The sequence below is a fragment of the Vicugna pacos genome, chromosome 6 (assembly GCF_048564905.1).
Source record: "Vicugna pacos chromosome 6, VicPac4, whole genome shotgun sequence".
NCBI lineage: Eukaryota > Metazoa > Chordata > Mammalia > Artiodactyla > Camelidae > Vicugna > Vicugna pacos.
The window spans coordinates 7,855,915-7,868,469 of NC_132992.1; the positions used below are offsets into that span (position 1 = coordinate 7,855,915).

Below are 12,555 nucleotides of genomic sequence, written 5' to 3' on the forward strand. Positions count from 1 at the left end.
TCCTCCTTTTCCTTCTAAGGACCCTTGTGATGACACTGGGCCTGCTCAGATAATCCAGGGTAATATTTTTACCCCCAAATCCTTAACCTCATCATATCTAGGAAGTCCCTTTGGCCATGTCAGGTAGTATAACAGCGGGTTCCAGGGAGCAGGACTTGGACTTCTCTGGGGGACCATTGTCCCGCCTCCCACAGGAAGGAAGGGAAGGCCTCTCTGAGGAGGTGACATCTGAGATGAGACCAGATGACAGAAAGATACAGGGAGGGAAAGTGTCCCAGAAATAACAGCCTGCAGCACTTTAGAGGCTGGTGCAAGCCTGGAGATTCTTAAAAAGATACCAGTGTGGGGGAAAAAAGCAGGGTGGGGGGTGGAGGCAGGGTATATAGCTTAGGGGTAAAGCATGTGCTTAGCATGCATGAGGTCCCGGGTTCAATCCCCCAGCACCTCCGTTAAAAAAAAAAATAGATAAACCTAATTACCTCCTCCCCCCTCAAAAAAAAAAGAAGAGATACCAGTGTGACTAAACTGAGCAGCCAGAGGGAGGCTGAGTGGTAGGATTTCATTCCCAGTGTGACGAGGAGCTGAAAGTTGTGTTTTTCGCTGGATTGGTCCATACGTGGACAGAAGCAGCTTCTCTGGGAACTGTCTAGAGGGGCACTGTCCAGTAGAACTAGAATATGAACCACACCTGTCATTTTGAATGTTCTAGGAGCCACATTTTCAAAAGTGAAAAGAAATGGAGGAATTTAAGCTTAATAAAATATTTAATTAACCCAATGTCTCCAAAATATTATCAGTTCAATGCATAATCAGTATAAAAAGTGTATTAGTGAGATATTGCATCTTCAATATCCAGGGTGCGTTTTGTGCTGACAGCACATGTCCGTTTGGATTAGCCACATTTTAGTGCTCAGGGGCCACCTGTGGTCCTAGTGACCATTTGGGGAAGTACATGTACAAACAGGGGAGGTCCTAGGAGTCCCATGCAAAGTCTAGTCTGCGAGTGTTTCAAAAAGTGGTGAACAGTGGGGTGTCACAGAGAATGTGGGGCGTGTGTCACGCCCACTAACCCTCCCCAACTTCAGAGACTCTTGAGTAGGCCGTGGGAAGCAAAGGATGGATTTGCAGATCCTAGAAAGGAGGATGTCCCCTTGCGAGGCCGGCAAGACTTGGTCCCAGACCTACAGTAGACTCCTGCTTGGCTGGAACGTCCAGGGAGTACCTGTCTGTATTCCAGGTGATCGGTCTCAAAGTTCATCTCTCTGTCCAGCCCTCACACCTTTAATCCCCTGCTTGAGTTTTAGTCAAAGTCAGACTTTTCCCATTTCTTTACAGACGGGGCTATTTATTCATCTCATTATACCAGTATTACTGAAAACAAGAGCAGAGGTCAAGAACAGGGAAAATTCAACAAAAGCAGTGAGAAGAAATCGGTTGCTAGGGCAAGAACCATATCCCAGGCACTTCCAAGCTAGACCCATGCTCTCTTGTGCTCTAGCAGTGACCCCAGTATTAACCATAAAAGTCTAGCCTGAGAAATTTAGTACCAAAAGAACATCATGTCCATTCATTGGGATTTTTACAGTGATATTAAATTAAACGGGTTCATGAAACAGAAAATAAAGATCTGAATTAAACATGGAGGTCATGGAGGTTTGCATAAAGGCCAACTTATGAGAAGCATATTCAGTACTGCACAAGACCATAAAAGTAACAGCAGCGTTTATTAGAACATCCTGTGCAGAGCCAGCCATCTGCACAACACCCTCGGCTTTCAGGAGAAGGGCTGGTGCCGAGTTCCCGTCTCACGATGGATTTGATGGGCTGGCATCTCGACCGTGACTTCCAGGCTGTGCGTACCAGCAGTGCCATCAAAAGGCAGCTTGGCCATTGTGACATGTAGTGACAAAAACTCTAATGCTCAAGGACAAAGGTGCCTTCAGTGGGGGCTTTCGGGGTTTTAGAGCATCAGTCAAATTACCAATGTCTCTGATTAGTGAGCCTGCAATCTTGAGCAATCTGGAGCGGCATTGGAAAAGGGATGGAATGTTTCCCTCTGGTAATGCATCAGCACAAGTCCTTCTTGGATGAGTTTTCCAGAATTATGAGGACGTGGTAGTGTGGGGGAGAAGCAGCTATAACATAGAAACCTGGTGCCTTGAAAATCAGCCGTGATCTTTGCAAACAATGAACTTATTAACAAATATTTACCCAGTACCTATGAAGTGCTGTAGTCTGGAGGGACTTAAGAAACACAAGGTCCCGTCTTTCCACGAGCTTGCGATCTGGTTGGAAAAAAAAAAATAGACTATGCGATCATAAATTACACAGTACATGGCACCTGGCCTGTGAATCAACAGATCTGAATTCTGCCACTAAGGCAGCCCTTACCAGGGCTACTACCTTCAGCCTAGTCATGGTCTAGTACACTAGTCATTGTCTAGTACAGGCAATCACTACTGGATGACCCAAGACTCACTTCCTTGGGTAAGTCACCTTCCCTTTCTAGACCTCAGGATCCTCTTCCAGACATCCAGAGGGTTTGAATGGATTACGGTGCTGATGGCAATAATAATAGCTCCATTTAGTAAGGTCTGACTTTGTGCTCATGATGGCACTACATACTTCACAGGAATTAATTCATATATTTCTGAAGCAAACTTACCTAGGAGATGGGCTGTGTTATTCCCAGCACATAGATGAGGAAACTAAGATTTAGGTTAAGTAACTTACCCAAAATCAAAGAGTACAGACTAATGGAGAGCTGGGGTTCAATGGCAAGTCCTTGAGCCTGTAAAGTTCGGGGTCTAAGTGCCCTGAAGCCCGTCCCAGCCGTCGTGTGCATTAGTAGTGGGGACCTTCCCAGTCACGGGAAGATTGCTTGGGGACTGAAAAGGGTGAAGACTGGTAGAGGAAACCACAGTACCATAAAACGTGGACCGGGCACGAGCAGAGCTTCCAAGAGGAGAAACACCATCCTCCGTGGCTCGGAGAACTCACACCTAATGACGTCAGAACCCCAGCACGCTCAAAGTTCAGTAGCCGTTTCTGGGATGTCCTGATCAGTCGGTGCTGGTACCTCAGTTTGCATTCACGGAGCCCTGGCCACTCAGCAAGTGAGTCACAGGGCAGCTGGAGCCCCCAGAAAAGGGACTTCAAGGCTGGTGCATGACCACAAGTCTCACCTTTTCAACTTTGTCATTTCATACCTGTCTCAGCCACACGTGGGGGAGCTGGGAATGTCACTTCAGCCGTCGTGTTTGGCGAGGACACACACTCACACAGATAGGCACCCACAGAGTCTTCGTTTTGAGATGAGGGCGGGTTGGGTTTCCTTTGCTCACACAACCGATGCCGCCCGAGGACACGGGTTTAGGTGGCTCATTGGCCGCAGCCGTTTCGTTACGCGTTTGCCCCGTTACCTTGGCTTCCGGCACATTCTCTTGAGCAGATAGTTCATCTCCTTATCTCAGAATATTGTTTCCCCAAGTGTAGCCCGGAGCCAATAGCTTCGATACCATCGAGGCAAGAAGGCATTAAAGCACCTTTTCTGTAATTGTTTTAGTCGTATTTTTTTTCACGTCTGCTTCATGAAAAGATGATGCGGTTAGATCGGAGCTGGGCTGGCCGAGGGTGCCGTGTGTGCTGGGGTTACCCACATCGTCACGTGGTTCACCTTCTCCTGCAGCGTGGTGAGCTTATCTTTGCTGCACCTTGCCATCCAGCAGCAGCGACCTCCAGCCTCCGCGTGTGCGCATGCGCGCCCCCGCCCCGTGCGCGGACGTCTGCTCACGGCAGCATCTTGTAAAAAGATCCTGCACCATTCATCTGTAAGGAGGCCTCGGCTGTACTCAGGGAAAGGACGCGTTCCCTGGCTTTTCCACGTAGGGATTTGGAGCCTTAAGCAGACACATTTCTGTTTAGCTTAAGCTAGTCATTCTGATGTTCCTCCGCTGTGCCAGGAACTGAGCTAGCTACTCAGGGTACAGATAAATAGGACCCGGCTACTGTCCTTGAGAGAGCCTCTCTGCAGCCATGGAGAGAACACAGGTTAACACACGGCTAGAATTCAAGCCAGGAGGGGCCCGGGAAGTGCCATGGATGGAGTTGTGAGGGAAGGCAGTTGAGGGGGGCTGGGAGGGAAGGACCAGGGGACGCTGCGCAGAGGAGCAGGCATTTAAACTCCATGTTCAAAGTCACGTACAAGGCTGCCAGTTAAAGAGGGAAAAAATATTCTCAGCAGAGGGAATAGCCAAAGAAATAATGAAGATGTGGACGTGTGGGCTGTTCAGTGCATCTTGAGCAGAGCAGGCAAAGGAGAGTAAGGCTGTAGGAAGATGGGCTGGTCCAGCCAGGAAAGGACTCTGTGCGCCGTCCTGGTGGATGCCAGTGAGTGCACCAGAGACCGTGGGAAAATCAAGAGAAGACCTCAGGGACCTCGCCAAAATGAAGAGCTTGGCCCTTCCAGCCAGTCAGGGTGGTGCCTGCAAGTCTGTCCCTGGTTCTGACCCACCCTGGGGGCTCTCCTTTCACAAGTGACTTAACCCTTCTAGAACCTGGCCTGCTGTGGTCCAAGTGTCAATCTTCAAAGTGTCCTTGACCCCTAGTAACTAGTTAAAGGACACATGGGAAAAGCTGTTTTTATATCCCATCTGACACTTGAGAAGCTGGTGGACACGTAACCATGACCCCCCCTAATAGGAGCAGTTTCTTTGATTTTGAACTATAGTTGGCTTACAATTTTGTGTTAGTTTCTGGTGTATAGCACGGTGATTCGTTATATATATACACACACACACATCCCTTTTCATATTCTTTTTCATTATAGGCTATTACAAGATACTGAGTATAGTTCCCTGTGCAGTAGGTCCTGTTGTTTATCCATCTTATGTATAGGAGTATCTGCAAATCCCGAACTCCCAATTTATCCCTCCACTACCCCCTTTCCCCCCTGGTAACCATAAGTTTGTTTTCTATGTCTGTGAGTCTTCATTAGTGTGGCTGCCGAGGGAAAGAGCTCTCTGCCTGGGAGACTGGGTCTTGTCTGGGCTCTGCCACTCTCATGCTGAATGACCTTGGACAAGTAATTTCTCTCCAGGCTCCAAAGAGCTCGTCTGTAAGATGAAGGGCTGAACTCGATGTCTCCCCCACCTCGTCTGTGTCTTCCTTCCCTCTTTAATTTTTAGGAGGTCAGAGTGGTCTCTGATGGAAGAGTCTGAGCAGGAAGTGTTTCGTCTTAACAAGGAGGCTCTGACGATTTTTGTGCCCTGAGCAAGGGGGAAAAAATCACCCAGTGGCCCAGTGAGGATGCCTGGTTTGTCCGTCTCTCTTGGAAAAAACAGCAGGAGGTGGGGAATTGGAATCCAGGCTCCTGCATGAGTCAGCCGTGGATTTGGAAGTTTGGAGATCTTACCCTAAGGATGGAGCTTCCTAAGGGAAACAGGGGGTGAAAAGGAGGGTGGAGTGAGGAGGAGGTGGCAGCCCCAGGACTGGGCCTCAGGGGTATAGGGGCAGTTTTGCTGCTTCCCGGGGCAATGGGCATTCTGAAGGGGCAGTGGAGAGAGGTGGTCACGAGCATGGGTTTTGATGTCACAAGACCTGGCTTCAAATCCTGGGCCCTCCACTGACTGCAGGTACAGCCTCCAGCCAGTTCCTTCTCCGCAGGCCTCACTTTCTCACCTGTGACGTGTGAGTGAGAGGCCTTTGCAGGACTCTCATGAGAACAAATTCAGGTAAAGTGCTTAGTGCTATTCCTGGCTTGTAGTAAGTGCCCCATACATGGCAGCTTAAAAAAAATCTATTTTTAATATCTAGAAAAGTCAGTTAGGGCCAGAGGGTAGAGGCTCCTGTCGGCCAAAGCAAAGAATTTGGACTTGATCCTGCAGCCCATGGGCAGCCGGTGAAGGGACTCCAGCAGGGAAGGGTGTTAGAGAAGCCGGTGTTCGGGGAAATCTCCAGCTGTCATTAGTTTGGGGCGGGTTGGAAGAGAGAAGGAGTGCTGGTGAGGAGGTTCAGTCAGTGTCCAAGCAAGTGGGGGTGAGGGCCCGAGGAGGGGCAGAGGGAACGGAATGGAAAAGCAGAAACAAGAACTTTATGAAGAGGAAAGTGGCGGAGGAGTAAAGGATGGACGTGGAAAGTGGTTTTGAGGATGTAGCCTTGATGGCTTCCACCCCGACTGAGGTGTGAGGCGGGGAAGGACATCACTGTTCTTGTCCTGGGCGGTGGGGGGTGGGTGCTGCCATCTGGAGGGACTGGACCCCATTCCTGAAACCCCAAGGGAGGTCTTTGGTACATTGGTTTGTGCGTTAGTATCCTGCTTTGTCCAAAAAGGGTTTGAGATGGTTTGATACCCGAGGGAGTAGATAGTTTAGACTTTCTTCTTAAGTAAAAATGAACTGAAACAGTAAACACCAAAGGAGAGAGGAGACAGATAGTAGAGTAAATTCGTGGCGGGTGGAGAAAGAGGTAAAAATGGGGGACAAGGGAGGCAGTGGTGGCGAGTCCCCAGTTGTCGGCTCTTGGCCTTTGAATTAAGAGGGAATCCCTCACAAAGGGAGAGAAGACCCAGGCTCTTTGACCTCTTGTCTGACTTCCAGAATAACAGTGGGATATTTCTCAATGTTTTTAATCTTTCTCTTCTTTGTCATGGAAGAAGCTACGGCAGGTGCTCCTTCTCCAGAACCAGTACAACTCCCAGGGAAGGATGAGAGGGAGGGAGGGAGGGAGAGCAAAAGCCAGCAAGAGCAACCAACACTGCAGAAGGAGACAGAGACCCGTCGCTGGGAGGCACTGCCGGGGGCCCCACTGGTTGGGTGGAGGTGGCGGCGGCTGCCACCGGGCCATCCAGCTTGCGGCTTTGCTTCCTCTTTCTCTCTCTAGTAGCACAGACTCACTCAGCCCGCGATTCCTGAGGGTTTCACAGCCTCAGAGGTCTGGGAGGGCACCGTGCAGTGCCTGAGGCCCCGAGAGGGTTCAGAGCAGCTGCAGGATGTTTGGAATCTCTGGGCCAGTGTGCTCTCTGCAGACTGGCTCTAGCTGCTGGGAGGCCTGGGAGAAAACAAGAAAAAGTTGTTTCCTGCAGGTCTCTGCTGAAACTGCTCACAGAGAGTCACTCAGCATTTGGTAAGTGCAGTGAACGTTTTTACTTTCAATGCTTGAATTTCTCTGGCTTCCGTGAGCTCTTGTTGTCGAGGAAGAAGGTGGTAATTTCACCCCCTCCCTCCTCCCCGTGTGGTGTGACAGCACCGAGATCGTTATCTCCACACCCAACTCAGTGTTGCTTTTTTTCTTGGGTAACATAGCTTTCGAAAAACCATCAACTGGGCTCCAGCCGGTCAGGCTTCGAGGGCAGTTACCACAGTGCGAAAAGGCGGCTTTGCTTTGTCAGGCAGGCTGCTGGCCATGGGTGCAGGCGTTACGGTCCAGAATCCAGACCCACCTGTCCCTGGGAGTGGGGACAGGCGGGGGCTGGGTAAGAAGTTGTGCTGCTCAACCCAAAGCTCCGTCCCTCCTCTGCCAGTCTGGCAATGGCTGGACGTGTGCGGGGCCCCTTTCTGGAAAGGAAAGAAGCTTAGCAACCATCTAGCTCTCTGATCCTCTTCCTCAGGGGATTCCTGAGGCCTGGAGTCCTGAACCAGCTTTCCCAAGGCCAAGCCGTTGCAGCTTACAGCTGGAACAGGATTTAAGGTGCCCTGGCTCTGAGTCCAGTGTTCAGAGGCTTCCTGGTTAAGTGTAAAGAGCCTGGCTCTGCAGCCAGATGGACCTGGACCAGATCCAACCTAAGGACTTAAGAGATTTTGTCTTTCCCCAGCCCCACACTGAGCCCTTACCCTCCCACCATGCCTCAAGGTGTGCAGAGCCCTCTGGGACGGATGCTGAGGAGGTCAGGATGAGAGGAAAAGGCACCTGGGGCCAGCGAGTCACAGGAAAGGGGACTCCGCCTTCCCCCCACCATGAGCAGTCCCTCCTGGGCTCCAGTGGACCACTCCAGCACGGGCAGCCTAAAGAAACCAAGGCCCCCATGTTAAAGTAGCGGTTGGCAGCATTAATCCCCAGCAAGTAGAATTCAGCCTGGAAGCAGTTCTCATTGCTGCTGCAGACCCAGGCCTCCCTCTGCCCATGGGAGCTTCTCAGGGCAGCGCTGCAGGCTGAGCGCCTCTACCCCAGCCCCGGCCCATCGTCACAGCTCACACCTCTCAGATGGCCCTTGTGTGCAGAGGACCCTCCTGCCTGCCCTCGCCCCAGCCTGTTAACCACAGCAGAAGGCGAATCTTACTTCATCTTCTTCCCATCTGAGCTTCTCCTTCCCCCTTTTCAAGTGTATTCATTTTGTTAGGTGAGCAGCAACAATGTAAGGGCACCCCCCGGGTGCCAGCCTCCATATTGGACGCCACTGGGGATACAGGGACACACGTAGCCATCCGTACACGGGTTGTTTTCTCCTGTACTTCTAGAGCCTCTGCAGGGGCCCAGGACAGAGCCGCTGTGTCTCACAGTTTTGAGGTGGTTCCGGGGGCATCATTTTCCTTGTGTCCTAGAGCACCTGACTCCCACAGGTGCCAGTCTCATGGCATTCGACCCCTGGTGCTCCCCGGCTTTGTGAGACCACCGTACCGAAGACCCAGGGCCCTCTCGGGTCCTCTTGGCCACGTGTGCTGTGCAGGTGTGTGATGATAGGTGTATGATCTCCAAACTCAAGCAGATCTGAATTCAAGTTTGGGCTCCTTTATGTGACTTTGGGTCAGTTCCTTAATCTCTCTGAACTTCTAAGGAGATAATAATTATATATGCATGTATGTTTAGGATGGCTTGATAGATTAAATGAAAACTACAAATGGATTATTATTCAGCGAGGCGCATAAAGGGTCAAAACCTATTAGCAATGATTATTAGTAGCATCACCATTAATATAATGATTGCTCAGTCTTACTGTCATTCCTTAAAGATACGGTATCCTATGCTGACAGTGCCCACCACTTTAGCGCTTAATACGTCAAAGATGATCAGATGGAAATCCAAATGCTCTCTTGCGTAAGAAAGAAGACAGTTGATCAGGGGAACTATGTTAGAACCAGAAGAGACTGACTTTTTACTGTGGTTCTTGTTAAATCGTGTTCCCTGGGAACTGAAAGCACAGAGGGACATCTTGATCTGGCCACACCTGGGGCACCTACACATATGAGCCAATGGTATCTGTCAGGTGAGGTTTGTTGTGAAGACTTCTGACGTCCCCCCACCTCGTCCCAACCCCCCGATGCTTCTTTTCTAAAGGAAGCTTCCAGAAGGAGAGGCTTTCGGTCTACAGTCTTCAGGCCAGATTTCGCCCTGTGCAGAGACAAGGCGGCAGCCTTGAACCACACGGCCAACATGGGCCACCAGTCAGCCAGACCCTGGGGCCTCTGCCTTTTTGCTTGGACAGTACACCTGGTTGGTGGGGCGAAGGCCAGGATGTTCCCTCTTCCCTATGCCAGACATCTGGATGTTTAGAAACAGCTGGATAGCTTTTTCTTTTTTTTTTTTCCGTAATGTTCCAGATACTTGGCTCTGTGCAGTCCGAGCCAGGGTGAAACCGCACAGCCAGGCCGTGTCTCGGTCAGCCTGTATTCAGGGACAGTGTAGCAGGATGGGAATCCAGGACTCATACAGGCCAGGCCAGGCTTCGGTCAGCATGTAGGAATCAGACCTGAGCTGCTGGGGAGGACACTGTGCCTGTTTCCTTGGGTTGTTGGTGGATGAAGCCGACTGTGGGTGTGGTTCCAGGGGAGCAGTGTGCTGGGGAGTCACTGGGGTAGGGAATCCAGATCACCCCACGCCTGCGAAGGCTCAAGAGGATCGCAAAGTCGACACAGGCAGGAAGGACAGAACCTCTATTCGGAGAAGAGCGGGGAAGCCCAGCCTTGAAAGATTTGGAGGGAGGGCCGGCGATGTTCTACCTCACAGCGTATGGCTTAGGTTATTTGTTTATAAAGCCCCTTCCTAAACATTCACGGACATTTCTTCTGCCAACCTATATGCCAGGGGGCAGGGATGCAAAGATAAGGGAAGTAGAGCCAGCTTTCAGGAGGCACCTTCATAGTGCCAAGTGCTGGCAGACAAAGGGAACAGCTAGCTGCTTCCAGTGGCTTCCAGATTTCTCGATTTTGGGGCATCATGAGAAGAAACGATCAGGTGCAAACTTGTTTGGTGGGGCCCTTTGTGACTTCCAACCAAATGGAGACCATAAAGACGTTGCCCCCCCCCAAATTAGCTCTTTAGAGGAATAAATGGTGCGTCATCTCCAACTTTGTGGTCAACACGGAAACCAAGGGCACGGCTCCAGACCGACATGAGACCTGACTTGGAGTGAGTGCATCTCTGCACTCCAGACGGCTCCTCGTGGAAGGAGGCGGCTCTTTCCTTGCTTTTTGTTTTTCGCATGTTCAGCGTGTAGTACCTGCTACCAAGCCTGTGCTGACGTGAGCAGGGAGGGGTGGGGTTGGCACCGTGTGTCGCCCATTGATTGATATATGTGCATCCTCCTCACTGCATAATTATCAGAGCTCCACCGTTGGACGATCTTGTGTTGGAGCCAAGCTCCATCCTGTGTCTAGAATCTTCTCGATTAGATAGGCCTCATTTTTTTTTCCTGGTCACTTTCTTTTTCCTGTTGCAATGTATTGACCAAAAAAGAAGGAGGAGGAGGAAGAAGAAGAAGATGATGATGATGATTATGATGATGATGATTATGATCATAATGATGAAGATGATACAGGAAAGAAAAAAAAACAAGAAAGCGATAGTCTTTGTGACAAGAATTTAAGACAGGAGGATATATTTGCTGGGCTCAGGCTTGGGGTCTACCTCTGCCCTGTCATGTTCCTTCATTGCCCTGGTCCCCATTCAGGGAGCCTGGGAGGAGGACCTTAAAGTCAGGGAAAGGATTTTGTACTTCGTCATGAACGCAGGGAGTTGTTGAAGGATTTTTCAGTAGAGAAGGTCCTGCTCAGATTTACCTTCTAGCAGCCTTCCTTGCTGCAGTGTACACAAGGGCTTGGGTTATAGACTAGGTGGGAGACATGGTGGGCCTGACCTAGGACAGGGAGGGTGGGAAGCCCGAGCTGAGGACTGACTGGGGAATCTTTAGGACATAAACCCTTGGGGACCTAGTGACTGATGAACATGAATTATGATAGAAAGTGTGGCATGCGGAGTGATTCTCAGCTTTCCTGTTGGAGTGTTTCCAACCCAGATGGAGAACCTGGGAGGCACTAGATGAGGTAAGAACGCCATGAATTTGATTCTGCAAATGGTATATCTGGAGTCCCCACTGGACCCAGGGTGGGAATGTTCAGGGAGCGAAAGGAGAAACTAAAACTGGAGGAAGCTCCAGTCTAGGGACTGACACTGGGGACTCACTGATAGCCCAGGGAGAGTGTGGGGCCTGCTGATGGAGGGCACCTGTGGGACCACCATCAAGGGCAGGTGGACCAGGATACACCTGTGTGCAGGTGAAGAAATATCAGTAAGAGAGGTTCAAGGACATCCAGTATAACCTTTCAAGTCTCTTCTCAGTCTGTCATTATCAGCACGTAAAAAATCAAGATCAAGAATGAAGTTTTCTCTGTTTTGTCTCCTCTCTCAGTCAGTACATAGAGCATCATGGGCCAGCACAGAGTTTTACGTGACGTCTCAAACCCCATAGTAGTTCTGTATAGGAATGTGGCTTCCACAGGGACTGGCATTTGTACCAGCATATTCTGCCAACTGTACTTCCACCTGAATGCCATTTATTAAAAAAAAAAAAAACTTTTAAAACCAATCTTTCCTATCAACTGTTATGACCAAAGTTTAACCATCAGTCATATATCTATTGATGGACATATTAAAAGCGGTCAGGGTTATGGAGTGAATAAGTGCTTAGACAACACCTGGGGTATTGGGCTGTGCTTTGAATACCACAGAATTTGGTAGTCCTTTAGACAAAAACAGATAAACACTAGGGAGGCTGTTTGCTTTTAAACTGTTAGCAAATTTTAATCTCAGCGCTAAGTTTTAGAGGTAAAAGAGGATGAACAATCTTTCCTGTCTCTGGAGGTGAATCAGGTGATGTAGGCCGGTCATCTTCTAGGTTGCATCTGTGGATAGTAAACGGAAACAGAGGATGGTAATGATTCAACAGACAATTAGCGTTTAAAATACAAACAGGCTACGGAGAAATTGTGGAGGAGATAGGAGTCAGAAGACCTGGGTTCAGATTCCCCTCCCACCACCTCTCTGACCCTCAGACTCTTCATCTGTAAAACGGGGATCACTGGAATCGTAGGTTGTCATGACAATTAAATGTGTATGGAAATGCTTTGTCTTGTGAAGTGTGCTGGGCGCTGGTTGTTTATATTGGTATCTTATCTTGTGGGAAAGACATTCATTTTCAGGTATGTCTCGGGCCCCTGGAGGGCCAGTTGGAGAGCTGATGGTCTTTCTGCAGGTCATGTTTTTGAAACCTTTGGCCCACACAGTTTTTGCTTACCCTCTCCACTTTACAAACGTCAGATTATATGATTGACTGATAGAACACCA

At 49.7% G+C, this 12,555-nt stretch overlaps 1 long non-coding RNA gene across 1 annotated transcript; it reads right to left on the minus strand.

The window, feature by feature from the left end:
- Positions 1-1,705: 1,705 nt before the first annotated feature.
- Positions 1,706-3,735, minus strand: LOC140697071 (uncharacterized). The gene is made up of 2 exons (XR_012073887.1): positions 3,210-3,735; positions 1,706-2,285 (listed from the first exon to the last, which is right to left on the minus strand). It is a non-coding gene; the product is annotated as an uncharacterized lncRNA (long non-coding RNA).
- Between the last annotated feature and the right edge of the window lie 8,820 nt (positions 3,736-12,555).